General features: G+C 43.4%; 1 protein-coding gene across 5 annotated transcripts in view; it reads left to right on the top strand.

Moving 5' to 3' along the window:
* The window catches only part of LOC102173333 (kalirin), a 513,182-nt gene that overhangs the window by 329,050 nt on the left and 161,448 nt on the right, over positions 1-22,684 (top strand). The window lies entirely within an intron of this gene.

Consider the following 22,684-nt stretch of genomic DNA (forward strand, 5'->3'; position numbering starts at 1 on the left):
CACTCTGGGCTGCCTTCCTGCCTGATGCAAGGAGATCCTTGTTTTGGATCACTAGATGAATGGTAAATAAATATTTGTCAACTGTGAACAGTTGCAATAGAAAAACTAAGGCAGGGAAGAGGTAGCTGGGAAGGGTATCAGTACAGGATGGTAACCCTAACCCCATGCTCCTCCTCCTTACTGAGGTAGAGGAATTGGGTGTAAAATCCATTGCCAGTTTGCTCATGTAAAGTACAGGTCAGAGAGAAAAATAAGAGTGGGGAGGCTTCCCCTGTCACAAGCATTACTTTTCCTTGTCCAGCCAGCAAGTAATCTCTTGATATAACTCACTTCTCCCTGCTTCTGCTTCCTGATTAGACTGTGTCTTTAGGAGAGAAGAGAATGTTGTACCTTCCAAAAGCCTCCTGCTTTTAGGAGGAGTGTTTCCTGCAGAAAGGGGCACAGGGGATGTGGGCCACAGAGGAAACACGTACACGCAGGTGCAGTCACCACATCACTGCCCTGTAAACAGGCCTCTAGAGCTGGGTCTCATGTTCTGGAAATGAATCCTTTTTCAGGTCTTGTTCCCTGTCCCCATTCTGGGGAAGGGAGTGGGCAGTGGAGCTGCCTAGCATCCTAGAATTGGTAGTCCACATAGGAAAACCACCCCTGCCCATGATGAAGGCAGGTGGACGGACGGTCAGTAGCCAGCTGCCTCAGCTCTGCTTTGTCTGTGTTGTGTGACCATCATGCTCAAGTGATGAGAAAGGAGGTGATCCAGGCAGGAAAGGGCTCTGTCTTTCTTGCTTCTGTTTTCAACTAGGTGAGGGCCACTGGGAGGAGAGAAGTGGATTTGACCCAGAATTAGATAATTTCTGAGTTAGAGATCAGTGCCAATCAGTGAAAGCATTAGAAACCTGTGCTGGTTGTTATGGGCTGCTGGTTATGAGACAGTCACGAAGGGCATCACACATGGTATGAAGTCAGAGGCTGGGGGCCACTGGTCAGCATCACTACAGAGGGTTGTGAACCTGCACTGCAGAGGGTCATGACTGAGTGCAGAAACCTCTTTCAGCTTCATGATTTTATGATTCTTTTGACCCAAGGCTGATATGACAAGGGAATTCTGAGCTCCCATTTTCTGCATTCAAGTTTAAAACCTGTGTCGAATCAAAGCAGGAAAAGAGCTGTCTCATCTGTCACGGTGCCTGGAAATATGTCCTTCTGCAGGGAAGAGCAAAGAAATGGCTACCCATGGGGACAGGCCTAGGGCAGCACAAAGTCCCTGAACCCACACTTCTCCGCTCGTGGGATAGTGGTTGCACCTTTGATTCTCACTGCTTGTTACTCTTTGAGGTAAAGATACTTAAGGCAGTCACTAAAATAAATAGAAAGAAATTATACCTGTGAAGAATGAATGTAGCAATTCATTATCTGTCATTAAACTTTAACTTAAATCTTGTGTTGATTACCTTTGAACACGTTTTAACTCATTTGAAGGAAATGAATTAATATTTATGTGTTCTCCTTCATCCTGCAGATGGCACTCTTTCAACAGCCTATGTAGAAGCCGAGCTGTGTGAGTAAGGGAGCCTCAGTCACGACAGCCTGACAGGCAGATGGGGAGGGGTCAAGGCCAGGGGGCTCACCAACAGCTGTCTCTGCAGGCCTTTCTAGTCTAAGCTGCTGAGATTGTCCATGCTCAAACAGAAGAGCCGGGAACCAGGAGACCCCTTCTGGTCCAGACAGATACTTGACTCAAGTTGCCCATAAACTTATCAAATGGCTCAGGCGATAGAGTAAATCAGATTTTTAAAAGCACTTACTACATACATACGCACACACACACATTATATATATGTGTGTATATATATGTGTGTGTGTGTATATATATATATGTATATATATAATGTGTGTGTATGTTGCATGTTAAATGTCACTGGCAGTATAAACGAGCATAGAAATGGAATTGCTGCACATAGAAGCATAGTTGTCAGGGGACAGATGCGTCCATATCTGCTCAGGAGGTAGAATGGGCAATGGTGCTGCCATTTTGTCCTGAGATATTTTCTATAACTCAGTAGGGGAATATTCAAATGCTTGTGGTTTAGAGAACAGTTGTGCCCACTCTGTTAATGGTCTGCTTTATGACCTCATTATCTGAAATGCCAGACTCTCTGTAAGCTGGTTTAGTCAAAAATTAACAAGCATTTACATTCAAATATATATATTTTAAAATCTCAAAGCCACAAGTCACATTTAAGTAGCTAAGCACTAGTGTGACATTTTTGAAAGAACAGACCATTCAAAAAAAAGAGTTAAAGAAACATTAAAAACACAGTCACAATTAGGTACTTCATTCAGTAATCTCTGGTTAGTTATTTCTCTAGCTGAACCTTGAATACATTTTTAAAAAACCTCATTCTGAGTCTTGGGGTCAAAAATAGGCAAAAAAAAAAGGAAGAGAAACATTTTAGTGGACCTACTAATGACCTTGCCCCTAAAGGATATTCAAAGTATAATCAGCTAACTTAACCAGCTAACTATAACCAGAGTAGTAGGGTGAGTAGAATAGGATAATTCCTAGAGATGGATAGCCTGAGTCCACAGAATTGGACAATTCAGTCTCCATGTCCCATCAAGTCTCTGTGTAGGTCCCCATAGAAAATGAAACAAATGCATAGTTTCGGTCTTGCGGAACTCGCAATCTAATAAAAAACATGCAGCCAGTGTATTCTAACCCTCTAAGAAGTCCTGCAGTAAGAGAGGGGACGTAACCTTTACTCTTTAAGGGTTTTCAAGGAGTCCATCTAGTGAAACCAAGATAAAGCCTGAGTTCATTTGATGATCCAAAAAATATGCCTGCCTAGCGGTAGTGTGGTGACCTTTGGACTAAGTTCCATCTTTCTTGTCACGCCTGAGATGGTAACCAATTATAGCAGCTGCAAATGCAAGCAGAAGGAAGAGCGGGGAGAGATTAAGTAGATACTTTTTCACACTCCAGTTTCTCAGAGATGATGAAAGCTTCTTAGGCAGGATGGAAAAAATGGTGAGAAAGCCAGGAAAATGCTGATAAATTAATGTCATGAAGTGGGCAAGTGGAAGAATGTGAAACAGCAGAGAAATGAGGGACAGTCTTACCCTCTGGAGCTTGCCTGGCACTCTTCCCATTGGGGTGGACTCAGTACATTCCTCTTTCTCCTTCCCTCACTAGGGAGAAGTTACTGGCATGAGCTGATGGGAGGGGTCTTGTGACCACTGTCAGGAAGAAGAAAGATATTTTATATAGTGGATAATTCCCAAACAAGGGTTTTTAAGGTCATGTTCTATAGACTTGATGTGGAAAATTGAGAGGAGGTTGGAGCCAATATCCAAGATATTATATAGAGCCTGCCAAGAACTTCTTATCAAGACTATGAATTGCCCACCGCCCCCGCCACTTTTACTGCTTCCTGTGTGGAACAGACAGCAAACTCGGAAGAATTGGGAGTCCATTCTTAATGGCTAAAGTTCTGGGTGGCGCACTGAGAGATTCAGAAGCACAAGTGGCGTTTCTGCCTCTTGTTCTGTATGATGATAGTGACTATGAGAAAGAAGGGAGGCTGAGAAACAAATGATTTCCTGTGTAAATGATGTTTTAAAAAGTCTTTTGGACGATATCCTGCAAAGCCAAGATGACGGACTTCTGGCAAGGGGCAGAGTGCATCTTGTAAAGATGGAGAAGGATGTGCTTTGGCAGGAAACCTCATTGATCTGTCTAGAAGGATTTAGGTGAATTTTGAAATTGAAGGAGAAAATTACCCCAGTAAAGCCAAAACCAGATATGTGAGGCCCACAGGTGACACAGAAAGAAGCATTTTCTGAAGGAAATGCCCTTAGGTCAACTTAAGTTAGAAAAAATACCAAAAGTACAGATTGTAAACAATATTTGTAGTCTCTCTTATCCATATATCAACAAAAGGCATGTGTAATAAGTAAGGTACTTAGAGTTTAACACAAGATAAATGTAAATATTCCTGAGACTTTAGGGTATTAAACATAAGTAAAAAATGGCAATTGTATAAGTTTTCTGTTTAGACTCTTTTCATAGGAGGGCTAAGGATATATTAGAAAGGTTCTTATCTACATGAGATCTACAAGCCTGAGGGTAGTAAACAGTATGAAGAAATAATAGAGATTAAAGGAGAGCAAAGAGAAAGCCATGCTTGTGACTCGAGAGGACCATAGTCTCCTCCATTAGATGGAGGATATAGGAATGTCTGATATGATTTCAGTTCTGGCTCAGGGAAAACTATAGTGGTTATGAGAGCCCTCAAATTTCCTGGCATCTCCTGTAAATTGTGACACCGTAAATAAAACATTAATAAGTTGATGAGAGCAAAGCGTTCTATTAATACAATATAGAGAAAGGATCATTTTAGAAAAGCTTGAAAGACTCTCAAGAACCTTGACCTTTAGATGAAAGAGTTTAGACATTTCTCTTAAAGGGGAATATTAAAGACATTTGAATGATGATGCAAATTAAAATATAATCTCTAAACCAGAGAAATAAGAATTTCTTTATGTACTATTTAGATCACATAAGAATATTGTGCCTAATTCTAGAAAATATATTTTCAAAAGGATATTGACAAACTGTGCTGTGATTGTTGGAAGCCTGCCAAGATAGCAACATTGAAATAACTGGATATGTTCAATTATATATTCAACTATTTTGAGTAAATATTTTTGTATGGAAGGTTGGGGTGGGTGGAGGATTGATAGTTGAAATCTTCCTGTAGAAGAAATAGGGTAAAAGGTATTGTGAAGCTAATTTTAGCTTAACTCATGTATCATTTCCAACCCACAATTACTTTTTTATACACTATCCAAAACCAGAATGAAATGTCTTGTGATGCAGTGAGCTTCTTATCATGGGAGGTTTTACATTAGAGGCAACTCTTTTCCTTAAACATCCTCAAGTTTTTCCCATCTTAAAAAAAAAAATGAATAAAAAGAAACCCTACTTCCCATTTCTCCTTCCCTTGAAAGCCCAAGTTCTTAAGAGAACAGTTTATAGTTGCAGGGGCACTTACTTCCTTACCTCCTAGATGCCCTTTGACCTCTGCCATTGGGCTTCTGTTCTCTCTAACCAATAGAGGTTAATCTTACCAAAGTCTCCACCTGAACGTTTCTTTTTGCTTGTTAAATCCAAAGGATACTTTTTAGATATTAATTGGTCTTCCTGAAGCATTTGACCCTGTCAGCCACTTTTTAAATCCCCCCATTGTCAGCCTTCCATGACAGCTAGATCTCTTGGTGTCCACATGACTTTCTTACTGGTCCTTCTTAGGCTCTTCTCCTTTTCCCCAGGATTTGTTTCCCAGACCTTCTCTTGTCCCTTTACACTGCCTGCATCATTTTATACTCTTCCCACTCTCAGTTGGCCCCCTGCTCTGATGGCTTCCAGATTCATGTCTCATCTCTGGTCTCACCCTGCGCTTCCTGTCTGAAAACCCACTGGCCGTCTGGACATTTCCACTTCAGTTTTTCAGAGGGTTCTCCAACCTCATATGTCCAGAGTTTATTTGAGCATCTTCTGCTCCTTCCAGGTGTACTCTTACCCCTGTGTTCCCTGTGCGAGTGAACAGCACCAACCATCCAGCTGCTTGAGCTAGAAATGTGGGAGTTGTTCTTGACTCTCACTCCTGAATCCTTCACAAAATCCTACTGACTCTATATCTTTAATGTCCCTTTTCTTCCATCTTCTTTACCACTGCCCTAGAGCAGAGGCTCATTGTCTCTTGATTAGATTACTACAGTAGTCTCCTGTTTTCTCTGACTCTAGTCATGGTCTCCTTAAATCCATGCACAAATTGCTACCAGAGTGGTTTTCCTAAAATGCATATCTCATTGTGTTACTCCATCTGTTACAGTACTCATAGGTGTCTTCCCACCGGGATTAAGTTCAGACTGTTTTTTTTAAAGACGGCTTGGCTCTTACTTTTCTGTCTGTGCAGAATTTCTCTAGTTGTGGCAAGTAGGGGCTACTCTCGGGTCGCAGCGCGTGGGCTTTTCATTGCAGTGGCCCCTCTTGTTGCAGAGTGCGGGCTCTAGAGCTCAGATTCAGTAGTTGCGGCACACAGGTTTAGCTGCCCCTCAGCATGTGCGGTCTTCCCAGACCAGGGGTCGAACCCATGTCCCCTGCATTGGCAGGGAGATTCTTACCATCGAGACTCCAAGAAAGCCCCTCAAGCTCTTGATACTATAGACCTTTTAGAACCTGACTGCTGCCTTCTCTGGTTTTACCTTTTATCCCTTCTGTGCTCTCTCCACCCCACTCTATGCTTCTGCTGTCTCAGGGTTTTAACTGAGCAGGTCATGCTCCCGAGTCTCAATGCAGTCTCCTCTTTAATCCTTCCTGGCTCTTTAACTACCCTGACCAGTTTCTGTTCATCTCTGAGCACTCATGAAGTCCTGCCTCTTCCTTCTCCCTTTTGAGGAGGTCCTAATAACAGCAGTACTAAAGGTAATCACATGGACAGAGGAGCTGGTGGGCTACAGTTCATGGGGTCGCAAAGAGTCATACACAACTGAGTAACTAACAACAACAATGATAATAACAGTAACACTGAGTACTTTCTATGTGCCAGACGCTGTTCATTTCATTCTCATTCATCCCATGAGTTAGGTATTGACATTCCCATTTACAGACAAGGAATCTAAGGCAAAGAAGTAAAATAATAGCTCGAGTTGGCAAGCTAGTAAGGGTGGAACTGGGATCCAAATCCCAGTAGTCTGACTCCAGAGCCCTGGCTCTCAACCCTTTTGCTGCAGAGTCTCTTGATTCACAAAGCTTTGGATGTCTCTGGGATCAGACCTGGCAGGGTACTCAGTTCCACCCCAGAACCAGTTCCTAGTCCTTTCTGTGTATGGATCTGGGTGACCCCTCAGACAGCCACGTGTTAGCCTGTGGCCACAGGACTGCTGAGTGCCACTCTTTCCTGCCTTGTGTCTAAGAATTCCCTTGGATTTCAGGGTCACCTACATGACCCTCTAGGACATCTTCTTATCTAAAAGTTTTGTGTGACCCCAGGGCTGTGGAATCCTATGACTGCCTCTCACTATTCTCTGCCTATCCCCTGCCTCATCTGAAACACATGTACCACAGTTGGTGATAGCTCGCTATGCTCTCTGCTGGAGCTTGGCTTATTTAACAATGAACTTGGCCAGTATCTGTCCTGAGTCTTCATTTCCATTTCCCAGCAAAAAGTGGGCTACACTTGACCCAGTCCAGGATATTATTTTGTCTCTTTCTTTTTACCTTATGCTAAAGTCAGGCTATCATTAACAAAACCTCCTTGTTTTCAGACCACATCCCCCTTAATAGCTCCACGAGCCTATATGAGACCTCCCTCTCAGTTGTAATTTTTACAATACAGTAAAGAAAAGTGTAGCATTTGCAGTCAATCTGTTCTTTCCTTTTGTTGGCCTTGGACCCTGTGATAATCAATTTCCCTGAGACTCAGTGTCATCTCTAAAATGGAGACAGTGATACCTCCCCTGAAGACTGATGTAAGGGTCAGAAATAACACGTGGAATGTGCCTAATAGAGCGTTTGGTTCCTAGGAGGTGCCTGGTGAATGGTGGCCTCTGCAGCAGCAGTGGTGATCATGGTAGTGGTGGTGATGGGACACTTCCAAGCCTCACTCCCCTCTAGGAGGGTTAGCATGTACCGTACTGTCACCTTTCAAGACTCGGCCTGGTGTGCTCTGTGTGTGCTGTGCTAAGTTGCTTCAGTTGTGTCCGACTCTGTGACCCTATGGACTGTAGCCTGCCAGGCTCCTCTGTCCATAGGCAAGAATGCTAGAGTGTATTGCCATGCCTTCCTCCAGGGAATCTTCCTGACCCAGGGATCAAACCCTTGTCTCAGGCATCTCCTGCATTGGCAGGAAGATTCTTTACCACTGGCACCATCTGGGAAGCCCCAGGTGTTGCCTGGTCTGCCTAATTATGTTGGAAAGAGTAGGCTTGTCCTTTGAGATGGGTCAGGTGCTGACTGGAAAGATCAGCTACAGGAACTAAGCTTGGCCCTCAGGTTAAGCATATGCAAGAGGAGTCTATCCAATATGACCAGTCAGAACCATGGAAAAGGCATAGAGTAATGGTACATTCAGCCTTGGGGTGATGGGGGTACAAGCATTGGGCCTCTGGGAGTCAGTGTATTCAGAGATCTAAGGAGGGAGATTGGTGGTTTGCATTGAGACGACTCTTAACAGATAGCAAGCTCTCTTAACAGCTAGCAGGCTTCAGTTGCTGCTGCTGCTACTGCTGCTGCTAAGTCACTTCAGTCATGTCTGACTCTGTGCGACCCCATAAACAGCAGCCCACCAGGCTCCCCCATCCCTGGGATTCTCCTGGCAAGGCAAGAACACTGGAGTGGGTTGCCATTTCCTTCTCCAATGCATGAAAGTGGAAAGTGAACGTGAAGTCGCTCAGTCATGTCCGACTCTTCGCGACCCCATGGACTGCAGCCCACCAGGCTCCTCCGTCCATGGGATTTTCCAGGCAAGAGTACTGGAGTGGGGTGCCATTGCCTACTGGGCTGCAAATCAGAGGCAGGGTTGCTAGGGCACCAGGTAAGGTAGGGATAGGGGTAAAAGCCATATTATCAAATGTGAACACCAGGGCAAGGCTGGGTTAGCTGCCAGTGAGACCCGATATGGAGGACTAGCCTGTTGGTAAGACATGTGCTTCCATTTGATCTCTGTCATGGGACTGAATCTGAGCCTACATGGGGCCTCAGCAAAGGGGAAGGAAGGAGAGAGAGTCTGGGTACCAAGTGAGAGCACTCTCCCTTCTCAAGGGTTCTCTGCCTCAGTGGTCTTCCTTAGAGGGGCCCCGAGTGTGTGGGCACTACTTCCACAAGGTGACAACATATTTACCTTGCACAGTGAGACTAACACTGGTGGGAAGAATCAAGTTGCTGACCTCAGAGACCGCTGTTGTGGTTTAGAAAGGAAACCAGGAAAGCTGTTCCAGAGAAAAGCTTCCTCATCTGCCCGGTATTGATTCTGAAAGCAAGCCACGTGTTACCATGTCTTCCAACAGTTGCTTTCAAACCGTACTGTCTTCCTTTCTCTTCCACCTTTTTCATTTCTGTGACACTAGGCCCACAGGGTAGGCCTCTGGAAGCCAGCATTGTTGTAGCTGAAAGGGAGAGGGAGGCTGTGATGGATTTGCATATGGGGGAATGTATGCAAATTATACAATGAAAATATTTCTCCTGGATAAAAACATTTTGAGAGTATTTTAAACCTGTGCTATAAGCATGTAAAAATAAGTAATAAAAATAACTGCCATTTACTGAATACATACCTTTATAAGAAATATCTCATTTCATCCTTGAAACAATTCTGTGCAGTAGTTCCAGATGAAAAAATCAGGCCTAGAGACGGTCATTCAAGTTTTGGGGACAAGCTTTGAACCCAGATATTCTGATACCAGAACCCAGGCTTCTAGCTCAATACATTCAGAGTAATGGGAAAAACTGAGCTGCTTCAACTCTCACTTTATTTTTTTTTCAAATGAAGCTTCTATTTTATTTTTTTTTAATTTCTAATTATAAAACCACACATTTTCAATATAGAAGTTCAGTTCAGTTCGGTCGCTCAGTCGTTTCTGACTCTTTGCAACCCCATGAACCGCAGCACGCCAGGCCTCCCTGTCCATCACCAACTCCAGGAGTCCAACCAAACCCATGTCCATCGAGTCAATGATGCCATCCACCCATCTCATCCTCTGTCATCCCTTTCTGCTCCTTCCCTCGATCTTTCCCAGCATCAGGGTCTTTTCCAATGAGTCAGCTCTTCGCATCAGGTGGCCAAAGTATTGGAGTTTCAGCTTCAATATCAGTCCTTCCAAAGAACACCCCAGGACTGATCTCCTTTAGGATGGACAGGTTGGATCTCCCTGCAGTCCAAGGGACTCTCAAGAGTCTTCTCCAACATCACAGTTCAAAAGCATCAATTATTGGGTGCTCAGCTTTCTTCACAGTCCAACTCTCACATCCATACATGACCACTGGAAAAACCATAGCCTTGACTAGACGGACCTTGTTGGCAAAGTAATGTCTCTGCTTTTTAATATGCTGTCTAGGTTGGTCATAACTTTCCTTCCAAGGAGTAAGCGTCTTTTAATTTCATGGCTGCAATCACCATCTGCAGTGATTTTGGAGCCCAGAAAAATAAAGTCTGACACTGTTTCCACTGTTTCTCCATCTATTTCCCATAAAGTGATGGGACTGGATGCCATGATCTTCGTTTTCTGAATATTGAGCTTTAAGCCAACTTTTTCACTCTCCACTTTTAGTTTCATCAAAAGGCTCTTTAATCTTCTTCACTTTCTGCCATAAAGGTGGTGTTATCTGCATATCTGAGATTATTGATATTTCTCCTGGAAATCTTGATTCCAGCTTGTGCTTCATCCAGCCCAGATTTCTCATGATGTACTCTGCATAGAAGTTAAATAAGCAGGGTGACAATATCCAGCCTTGATGTACTCCTTTTCCTATTTGGAACCAGTCTGTTGTTCCATGTCCAGTTCGAACTGTTGCTTCCTGACCTGCATACAGGTTTCTCAAGAGGCATGTCAGGTGGTCTGGTATTCCCATCTCTTTCAGAATTTTCCACAGTTTACTGTGATCCACACAGTCAAAGGCTTTGGCATAGTCAATAAAGCAGAAATAAATGTTTTTCTGGAACTCTCTTGCTTTTTCCATGATCCAGCAGATGTTGGCAATTTGATCTCTGGTTCCTCTGCCTTTTCTAAAACCAGCTTGAACATCTGGAAGTTCACAGTTCACGTATTGCTGAAGCCTGGCTTGGAGAATTTTGAGCATTACTTTACTAGCATGTGAGATGAGTGCAATTGTGTGGTAGTCTGAGCATTCTTTGGCATTGCCTGTCTTTGGGATTGGAATGTAAACTGCCCTTTTCCAGTCCTGTGGCCACTGCTGAGTTTTCCAAATTTGCTGGCATATTGAGTGCAGCACTTTCACAGCATCATCTTTCAGCATTTGAAATAGCTCAACTGGAATGCCATCACCTCCACTAGCTTTGTTTGTAGTGATGCTTTCTAAGGCCCACTTGACTTCACATTCCAGGATGTCTGGCTCTAGATGAGTGATCACACCATTGTGATTGTCTTGGTCTTGAAGATCTTTTTTGTATAGTTCTTCTGTGTATTCTTGCCACCTCTTCTTAATATCTTCTGCTTCTGTTAGGTCCCTACCATTTCTGTCCTTTATTGAGCCCATCTTTGCATGAAATGTTCCCTTGGTATCTCTAATTTTCTTGAAGATTTCCGACAGAATATGGTCCACTGGAGAAGGGAATGGCAAACCTCTTCAGTATTCTTGCTTTGAGAACCCCATGAATAGTATGAAAATGCAAAAAGATAGGACACTGAAAGATGAACTCCCCAGGTCAGTAGGTGCCCAATATGCTACAGAGATCAGTGGAGAAATAACTCTAGAAAGAATGAAGGGATGGAGCCAAAGCAAAAACAACATGCAGTTGTGAATGGACTGGTGATAGAAGCAAAATTCGATGCTGTAAAGAGGAATGTTGCATAGGAACCTGGAATGTTAGGTCCATGAATCAAGGCAAATTGGAAGAGGTCAAACAGGAGATGGCAAGAGTGAACGTTGACATTCTAGGAACCAGTGAACTAAGATGGACTGGAATGCGTGAATTTAACTCAGATGACCATTATATCCGGTACAGTGGGCAGGAATCCCTTAGAAGAAATGGGGTAGCCATCATAGTCATCAAAAGAGTCTGAAATGCAGTACTTGGATGCAATCAAAAACGACCGAATGATCTCTGTTCATTTCCAAGGCAAACCATTCTATATCATGGTAATTCAAGTCTATGCCCCAACCAGTAACGCCAAAGAAGCTGAAGTTGAGCAGTTCTATGAAGACCTACAAGACCTTCTAGAACTAACACCCCCAAAAAGATGTCCTTTTCATTATAGGGGACTGGAATGCAAAAGTAGGAAGTCAAGAAACACCTGGAGTAACAGGCAAATTTGGCCTTGGAGTACAGAATGAAACAGGGCAAAGGCCAATAGAGTTCTGCCAAGAGAATGCACTGGTCATAGCAAACACCCTCTTCCAACAACAAAAGAGGAGACTCTACACATGGACATCACCAGATGGTCAACACTGAAATCAGATTGATTATATTCTTTGCAGCCAAAGATGGAGAAGCTCTAAACAGTCAGCAAAAACAAGACTGGGAGCTGAATGTGGCTCAGACCATGAATCCTTATCGCCAAATTCAGACTTAAATTGAAGACAGTGGGGAAAACCACTAGATCATTCAGGTATGACCTAAATCAAATCCCTTAAGATTATACAGTGGAAGTGAGAAATAGATTTAAGGGACTAGATCTGATAGACAGAGTGCCTAATGAACTATGGATGGAGGTTCATGACATTGTACACGAGACAGAAATCAAGACCATCCCCAAGAAAAAGAAATGCAAAAGAGTGAAACGGCCTTCTGAGGAGGCCTTACAAATAGCTGTGGAAAGACGGGAAGCGAAAAGCAAAGGGTAAAAGGAAAGATATACCCATTTGAATATAGAAGTACAGACAAGCAAAAAGGAACAAAAATATTTTACCCACTCAGTTGTCTGTCTTAGTTGCTAATACTTTGGTGTTAATTCTTTCAGATATTTATTCTTCCATTATTTATACATATATGTATGTTGGTTGTCAGCTTTTCTCACTTAATGATATATCCATCGGAGAAGGCAATGGCAACCCACTCCAGTGTTCTTGCCTGGAGAATCCTAGGGACGGGGAGCCTGGTGGGCTGCCCTCTGTGGGGTCGCAGAGAGTCGGACACGACTGAAGTGACTTAGCAGCAGCAGCAGATATATCCATGGTAATGGATAAATATCTACAGTGGTTTTGTTTTTGTTTTTTTGGTGATGAAATCTTTTATATTAAGACTTTTTACTCTTTCCCAGATTCTAGTAACTATAATTATAGGCTATTAAAAGTAGGTACAGTTATAAGTTGGTAAAGAGAAGCACAGTAAGCATTGAAAACAGAGGGCTGGGTTTAAGCCAAACATTCAGAATCATTTTCCAAGAGAACGCTTCAGAGAAGGGCAACTTACTTACAAATGCCTTCCCAAGCCTTTCCAGTTCCCCATTGTAGATGTACGTATATTAGAGGAATGTGAGGACATTCTGAGCCCCTAAAATTGGCTAAGATGATGGTGGAGACGGTGATGGTGGAGGTGGTGGTGGTGTGTGGGTGGGGAATTCTTCAAAACATTAATAGTTGTAGCCTCTCTCCTCTTCCCCCTTCTTCCCTCTCTCCTTTTTCTCTACCTCCCCCCCCCCTCTTTTTTTTTTCCTTTTTGTCTGTTCCATCTCCTCTTGGGAGATCCTTTCCTGAAATCAGGGCTCTAGCCAGGATCCAGGATGTAGCACTTGGTTCCGATCCAAGTGTGGTTTTAGGTGGTATTGCTTTCCAGGACCCCTAAGAGCTGTGTGATGTGAGTCCTCTGCAGCTGTGATGGGCAAATCAGGAGTTTCTGGGCTCTAGGATAAAGGCTTTTGAGAACTTGTGAGTGGAGTGCTTCTGGGACAAGGGTGCCAAGAACCAGCACCTAAGAGCTTCAGGTGAAAGGGTTTCAGGCTAAATATTATGAAAACTGAAAGCTAAACTTACATCACCAACAAGAACAGCCCACCAAATAGATATGTGTTTTTTTTTCTCTTCTGCTGAGCAACTGGAGATATTTCATGAACCAATTATGTTTGGAATAATGTTTTAATAGGAGGAAGAAAAGCCCACTGCCAAGTTCTGACAGGCATAAAGCATTACATCTGGTTATTCCAATGGATAGGCAAGCAGGTTTGGGACAGAGGGAGCTAAGTTCCTGTGGCCTCCTGTGGTACCAGGTGATATCCAAGCCTCATCGGGATAGGGTCCCTTTATTTGTCTCAGGATATGCAAGACAGCTGCCCAGCCGGCCCAAGGCACTGCCTCTTGGGTTTTGGTAGAGACTAGTATGGGCTTCCTGGTGGTTCAGACAGTAAAGAATCTGCCTGCAATGCAGGAGACCCGGGTTCAATCCCTGGGTTGGAAGGATCCCCTAGAGAAAGGAATGGCTAATACAGGTATGACCTAAATCAAATCCCTTATGATTATACAGTAGAAGTGAGAAATAGATTTAAGGGACTAGATCTGATAGATAGAGTGCCTGATGAACTATGGACGGAGGTTCGTGACATTGTACAGGAGACAGGGATCAAGACCATCCCCATGGAAAAGAAATGCAAAAAAGCAAAATGGCTGTCTGGGGAGGCCTTACAAATAGCTGTGAAAAGAAGAGAAGCAAAAAGCAAAGGAGAAAAGGAAAGATATAAGCATCTGAATGCAGAGTTCCAAAGAATAGCAAGAAGAGATAAGAAAACCTTCCTCTGCAATCAATGCAAAGACATAGAGGAAAACAACAGAATGGGAAAGACTAGAGATCTCTTCAAGAAAATTAGAGATACCAAGGGAACATTTCATGCAAAGATGGGCTCGATAAAGGACAGAAATGGTAGGGACCTAACAGAAGCAGAAGATATTAAGAAGAGGTGGCAAGAATACACAGAAGAACTATACAAAAAAGATCTTCACAACCAAGATAATCATGATGGTGTGATCACTCACCTAGAGCCAGACATCCTGGAATGTGAAGTCAAGTGGGCCTTAGAAAGCATCACTACAAACAAAGCTAGTGGAGGTGATGGCATTCCAGTTGAGCTATTTCAAATGCTGAAAGATGATGCTGTGAAAGTGCTGCACTCAATATGCCAGCAAATTTGGAAAACTCAGCAGTGGCCACAGGACTGGAAAAGGGCAGTTTACATTCCAATCCCAGGCAAGACAGGCAATGCCAAAGAATGCTCAGACTACCACACAATTGCACTCATCTCACATGCTAGTAAAGTAATGCTCAAAATTCTCCAAGCCAGGCTTCAGCAATACGTGAACTGTGAACTTCCAGATGTTCAAGCTGGTTTTAGAAAAGGCAGAGGAACCAGAGATCAAATTGCCAACATCTGCTGGATCGTGGAAAAAGCAAGAGAGTTCCAGAAAAACATCTATTTCTGCTTTATTGACTATGCCAAAGCCTTCGACTGTGTGGACCACAGTAAACTGTGGAAAATTCTTCCACAGGTATTCTCAGAGATGGGAATACCAGACCACCTGATCTGCCTCTTGAGAAACCTGTATGCAGGTCAGGAAGCAACAGTTCGAACTGGACATGGAACAACAGACTGGTTCCAAATAGGAAAAGGAGTACATCAAGGCTGGATATTGTCACCCTGCTTATTTAACTTCTATGCAGAGTACATCATGAGAAACGCTGGGCTGGAAGAAGCACAAGCTGGAATCAAGATCGCTGGGAGAAATATCAATAACCTTAGATATGCAGATGACACCACCCTTATGGCAGAAAGTGAAGAGGAACTCAAAAGCTTCTTGATGAAAGAAAGAGGAGAGTGAAAAAGTTGGCTTAAAGCTCAACATTCAGAAAATGAAGATCATGGCATCCAGTCCCATCACTTCATGGCAAATAGATGGGGAAACAGTGTCAGACTTTATTTTGTGGGGGCTCCAAAATCACTGCAGATGGTGACTGCAGCCATAAAATTAAAAGATGCTTACTCCTTGGAAGAACAGTTATGACCAACCTAGATAGCATATTGAAAAGCAGAGACATTACTTTGCCAACAAAGGTCTGTCTAGTCAAGGCTGTGGTTTTTCCAGTGGTCATGTATGGATGTGAGAGTTGGACTGTGAAGAAAGCTGAGCACCCAATAATTGATGCTTTTGAACTGTGATGTTGGAGAAGACTCTTGAGAGTCCCTTGGACTGCAAGGAGATCCAACCAGTTCATCCTAAAGGAGATCAGTCCTGGGTGCGGTATTCTTTGGAAGGACTAATGCTGAAGCTGAAACTCCAGTACTTTGGCCACTTCATGCGAAGAGTTGACTCATTGGAAAAGACTCTGATGCTGGGAGGAATTGGGGGCAGGAGGAGAAAGGGACGACAGAGGATGAGATGGCTGGATGGCATCACTGACTTGATAGACATGAGTCTGAGTGAACTCTGGGAGTTGGTGATGGACAGGGAGGCCTGGCGTGCTGCGATTCATGGGGTCACAAAGAGTCGGACACGACTGAGTGACTGAACTGAACTGAACACACTCCAGTATTCTTGCCTGGAGAATTCCATAGACAGATGAGTCTGAAGAGTCAAACACAACTGAGCAACTCAGTTTCACCTTCTGAGACTAGTTCAGCTGTCCTACTATATTCTAGGAGCATGGGCAACCTTAGCTGTAATTACACATCCCCATGGTGTTTCACACTTTGGGCTATTTTGTATAATATATCTGAGCCTCAGCAATGCCAAGTCTGGATTGAAATATCTCCGGTGGACTTTAGTCCATCACATGCATAGAATTTGAAAATAACTTCAAGGGAAGGGGGCAGTGAATATGGCTAAAAAGGGAACTCCAAATCCACGTGGTAGACACGTTTCAGTTTTCTTCTTCTTCAGGAGCCTTCTTGGACTCTAAATTTATGGACTCTTTGAAGTGAAGTGAAAGTGAAGGTCACTCAGCCATGTCTGATTCTCTGCGACCCCATGCCCTGTGGCCCACCAGGGGCCTCCATCCATGGGATTTTCCAAACAAGAATACTGGATTGGGTTCCCATTTCCTTCTCCTGGGGATCTTCCTGACCCGAGGATTTTTCCTTCTCCAGGATCTCTCGCATTGCAAGCAGTCTCTTTACCATCTGTGCTACTAGGGAAGTCATGGATTCTTTAGTGTCTTGGGAATTAATAAGGTCAGTCTCATTTGCTTAGGTGGTGGTAGGGAACCAGCTACAGAAGAGAGGGTTATTTGGATGGAAAACTTGGGACTGACCCACCTGCTGTGGCTTTGGTAAAAGTTTTACGAGTTTATAAAGTTAGAAAGTGTGAAGTTTATTCCAAGGAATTATATCCCATCATGGCTTCAGGTGGTCAGATGACTTGGTACCAGATGACTTTGACACACTATTTTCCTAGATTCTCTCTTTCCTTATCCTGTGCCCTGCATAAAGGCCACTTTGATAATTAAAGCCATAACTTTATCATCAACAAAACGAGAGTTACAGATTCTTCCTCCCTTTTTCCTTGTGGGAGGCAACAAGTGGGAAGGAAGGGCACAGGGATTGGGACACCTGGGTAGGAAGCCCAGAGCCACGCAGGCTATGTGTACAGGTCACCTAACAGCATTTCTACATCTACAAAGTGGGGATTATGCTCATTCCATCATAGCTGAACTAAGTATTAAATGAGATAGTGTACTTAAAAACACTTCAAGTCTAGAGCACAGAGCAGATGTAAATTATCATTATTACTCGGGGCATATAATGACAGTGGATGAGATCATGTCTGGAACATGCTCAGGAAAAAGGAGCTAAAGATACAGAAAAGATTGATGCTGCTGCCCCATACCGGCTATTTCCCAAGAGAGGGAATGTGCTGACCAGCCTCTGAGTTTAAGTGAACTCTTTACGCCCCAGACTTCTGACACTGTTTGAGGGCCAGATTCCCATGCGTAGCAGGGATTAGCCAGGAAACTTCCCACATTCTGAAGCTAAAGCTAGTGATTTAATGAGCCTTGTTCTGATGTTTATGTAAGTGTAGATCAGGGAGAGTTCGGGGTCAGAGGTGGATTTTGGAAATGGAAACATCAAGATGCTTTGTGCATAGAGCCCTCGACCACTTCTGTTACATGCCCTTCTGCCCAAAGAGAACAAGGAAGCTCTGCTCACAGCTTTCAGAAAGCCCTGGGGGCCTACAGCGACCCTTCCCTCTGCCTCTTTTAGGGTTATGTCAATGTATCCATGCCCTGCCAGACCTCACCACCTAGCCAGCTTTCTCCCATTTATTGCTTCTGCGTTCACATAACCTCTGGTCTTCCCCAGTGGCTCAGCAATAAAGAATCCTCATTGCTTAATTTCCCCTTTGTTGTATTGGGGCGGGGGGAGTTGTACTTAATTACTCATGATCATGCCAAGGTTTTCATGATGAGCATTATGGGTGTAGTCTGGTCATGGAAGATACTGCTTGGTCTGTGAAAGTTAGGAACTTTCAAGAACTCCAGATAATGAGGTGAATGATGCGATGTGATCCTGAACTTTATGACCCTTCCCTATCTCATAGCTGATCTCCAGCTATTCGGATTCTGCCCTTTCCCTTGGAGGCCATATGTGGGGAGACTTTGATCTCCTGTAGCATCTCTGCTCCAAGAAATGCTCCAGTGGGTGAGTGTCTTCAATTGATAACCTAAGGAAACAAGAAGAAGATGTTGCTTCCTCTTTGAAAATGGAAATCCTGAGGTTTCAGAGGGCCCTGGGTTTTGGGGACAATTTGTGGTAATCGGTCCTTGGTGGATATATGGTGTCTCTTCTGTCTTAGAGCAAATCTCTGAGTCTGGTCCTGTTTGAGAAGGGAGTGCAGGTGGCCCCATTCTTTGTGTAGGTCTCCTTCCTCTGTCTCTCTTACCCCCTTCAGCCCACTCCCTACCACTATTCCGTATCACACAGCCACTGTTCTGGACTTATTCCACAGTGAGGACTAGAGCTAGGCTCTCTGACTCCTACACTGTGCTTCTCTGATCAGAGTGACTATTCTTCCTGAAGAACCAAGTGCCACTTCTTTTTACCCCCAGGAAGCTTTCCGTCACCAACTCTGGCTTGAAGGGAGAAACCCCAGGTCCTTTCCAAGAGCCCTCATATCCTCCCAACTTTCCAATCTGGACCTTTGCCCAAGCCATTCTCTTGCCTGGTAGATTCCTCCTCTTAGCCTTCACATTTTAGACTTCTTGAAGTTGGCTCAAAAATGTGCCTGTTTTTGAAACCTTCTCCAGGCCTACACATCTTACCCAGTCATTTGTTATCCAGTGTACACCGAGCATCACCCCATCACTCTGTACTACTGTCACGCCTCATTTCCTCCTCATCGTTAGAGAATGAACTATTCTATGTAATTTCATAGAGAACCGAGATTTAATCCTAGCCACTTCATGCTGAAACTTTTCAAAGCTCATCTATATTGATAGTAAACTTTCTGAAATACAGTTTAAACTTTCCATGCTTTATATAAAGATCATTCTGAACATAATTCATCTTATTTTTTGGCGGGGGTGGGGGGATGTCTCAGGATGCATGGCAGTGTTCACTAATTTCAGTCATGAGTAGAAAGACCTTCAGGGCCACTGCAGAGGCCAAGGTTTTCCTTTGCCCTTACTGAGGGTCCTTCCCAACACTTCAGAACCCGTTTGGGGCTGGCTTGCATTCAGGGAGACCTGATTTGGTTAGGGAATGTAGACCCGAGAGCAGTGTGTGTCACCTCCTGTGGGCCCTGGAGCAGTCCTGTGGCTAAAATCCATATTTCTCTCAGATGGTGATGATGATCTTAGTGGCACACCTGGGGAAGGTGAGATATAAGTGACCTAGACCTTCTAAAGCCACTGAAACCACAGTCCCAGAGTGCATCAGCAAAACAGGGGGAGAGACAATGATTCTCCTAGAAGAAAATGATTCTTCTATTACTCCTTTGATCTTTGCATCACTCCATCTTTATTTTGCTGACTTTTATTTAAAAGGTCCTAAGCATTTCAATCACATCACCTTGTCAGTTTCATACACATAAGTACCCAAGGACTGGCCCCTGCCTGTCACTCTGTGCTGCTGTCAGCTCCATGCCATGGGCATGAGGGCTTTGATATTTATGTGATGGTGATAGAGAAGGCTTTCAACCAAAGCCTATAGCAACATTCCAGACAGAGGCTCTTGGAAGTATTGTCTGAGAATCAGCCTCACTTCTAAGTATTTTCAAATTTGACATGTCTCTTGTTTTTTTCCTGCTGTGGGAGACAGCTCAGGGTCCTGGGTAGTTGATGCTGGCATTGTGCCAGGGGAAATAATTTCCAAGATTTCACAGGTGATTATTTTTGACTGGATCTTTTTTGCATATATGTATGTCATATCAAAATCATGTTTCTTCTGAGCTATGATGAGCAGTGTCATAAAATCCAAACTGAGAAAGGTGAAATCACTGACTGGGGCTACAGAGAGATTGTGCATTTTTGTATGATTGAATATGTCACACTGGTTGGTCAAGCATTAGTGTCTTCGGGATCCCAGAACTAGGAAATGCATCCATCTCTAACATAAATACATTTATGATGAAAGTTATTTGTATTTCTAGATGTTACTCAATTGACAAAAATATATTAGATCCCCATGTCTTCCTTTAAAATTTCTTTTATTTAGTATTTTTCAAAGTTTGAAAGAGATTCCTAATTGTTACAATAACAAGCAAAACCTTGTAAAGGTATGTGTAAATAAAAATGCTAATTATCCCTCCATTCCCACTTCCTAATCCCTTCCTCCCAAGGCAATCACAGTTAGCTTGTATGTTTTTCTTCTTACACAGACAAAAAGAAGCAAACATATGTAAACATAAAATTTGGTTTATTTTTTGGAATAATTTCTAAAGAATGCCCTGTATATAATTTTTTTTTACTTTGAATGATTTTCCCATTTCTTTGACTATAAAATTAACACGTTTACCATAGAACATTTGGAAACAAGAAAATAGTGGGGAAAAACATATCCCTAATATAGCTTAGAGATAGTTATATATAAACTATTAATATATATTGGCAAGTTTCCAGTCAGCACAGAAAAATGTGAAGAATGTTTTGCTTAGAGTCAAATAAATGTGAATTCCACCTTGACATCTACTATTCAGCAGCTATGTGAGCTTATTCGAGATTTCAAATTCTTTCACCTTTCCAAGCCTCAGTTTTCTTATCTCAGTCAGTTCAGTTGCTCAACCGTGTCCAACTCTTTGCAATCCCATGAATCGCAGCACGCCAGGCCTCCCTGTCCATCACCATCTCCCGGAGTTCACTCAGACTCACGTCCATCGAGTCAGTGATGCCATCCAGCCATCTCATCCTCTGTCGTCCCCTTCTCCTCCTGCCCCCAATCCCTCCCAGCACCAGAGTCTTTTCCAATGAGTCAACTCTTCGCATGAGGTGGCCAAAGTACTGGAGTTTCAGCTTTAGCATCATTCCTTCCAAAGAAATCCCAGGGCTTATCTCCTTTAGGATGGACTGGTTGGATTTCCTTGCAGTCCAAGGGACTCTCAAGAGTCTTCTCCAACACCACAGTTCAAAAGCATCAATTCTTCGGCACTCACTTTCTTCACAGTCCAACTCTCACATCCATACATGGCCACAGGAAAAACCATAGCCTTGACTAGACGGACCTTTGTTGGCAAAGTAATTTCTTATCTGTAACATGATATAATAGCATTAGTACATTACACTGTAGTAATGTTTGTAGATGGGTCCAAAACTGGCAGCCATCATTATCAGTAGTAGTTTTTTCCAATAGATAGGTAGGTCGTTAGGATCAGAACCATACTTTGATTTATGCTGACTTCTTCATTTGATCTTACATCAGGAATACTTCCTCAGATCACTAAATAGTCTTCAAAGCATAATCGTGAGGACTGCCTCATTTGGTCGTAGCACAGTGTATTAAAAGTGTTGTCGCTCAGTCATGTCCAGCCAGACTCCTCTGTCCGTGGGATTCTCCAGGCAGGAACACTAGAGTGGGTGGCCATTCCCTTCTCCAGGGGATCTTCCCAACCCAGGGCTTGAACCTGGGTCTCCTGCGTTGTAGGCAGATTCTTTACTGCCTGAGTCACCAGGAAAGCCCACAGTGTAGTAACCTCCCCCAAGTATTGAACATTCAGGTTATGTTTATTTTTTTACTTTTATAAACCATAGTTACTATGTTTAAACTACTAGGTAAACTGTGAAATCCATTATAGTCCTAAATTCTCCAGGTTTTTCTGGTCATTAGTAATACTACCATTCATTCAAAACCTGTAGCTCTTTTGGAGCAAAAGATGAGATTTCTGTCACCTTAGAATTTCAGCCCAGGCTGTGAGCCCTACGCTTAGAGAGTGGTTTTAACCTTAGATAGAGACTGCAAGTATAGTCACCTAGGAAGCTTTTACAGGCTTCCCTGGGTGGCTCAAATGGTAAAGAATCTGCTTCAATGTGGGAGACCTAGGTTTGATCCCTGGGTCGGGAAGATCCCCTGGAGAAGGTAGTCTACCCACTCCAGTATTCTTGCCTATAGAATTCCACGGACAGAGCCTGGTGGGCTACAGTCCATGAAGTTGAAAAGAGTTGGACATGACTGAGTGACTAACACACTTTTGTTGTTGAGTTGCTCAGTCATGTTCAAGTCTTTGGGACTCCATGGACTGCAGCACACCAGGCTTCCCTGTCCTTTGTTATCTCCTAGAGTTTGCTCAAACTCATGACCATTGAGTCAGTGATGCCATCCAGCCATCTCATCCTCTCTTGTCCCCTTCTCCTCATGCTCTCAATCTTTCTCAGCATCAGGGTCTTTTCCAATGAGTCGGCTCTTTCCATCAGGTGGCCAAAGTATTGGAGCTTCAGCTTTGACATCAGTCCTTCCAATGAATATTTAGGATTGATCTCCTTCAGGACTGACTGGTTTGATCTCCTTGCAGTCCAAGGAACTCTCACGAGTCTTT

Source organism: Capra hircus, chromosome 1 (genome assembly GCF_001704415.2).
Source record: "Capra hircus breed San Clemente chromosome 1, ASM170441v1, whole genome shotgun sequence".
In the NCBI taxonomy this organism is placed as follows: domain Eukaryota; kingdom Metazoa; phylum Chordata; class Mammalia; order Artiodactyla; family Bovidae; genus Capra; species Capra hircus.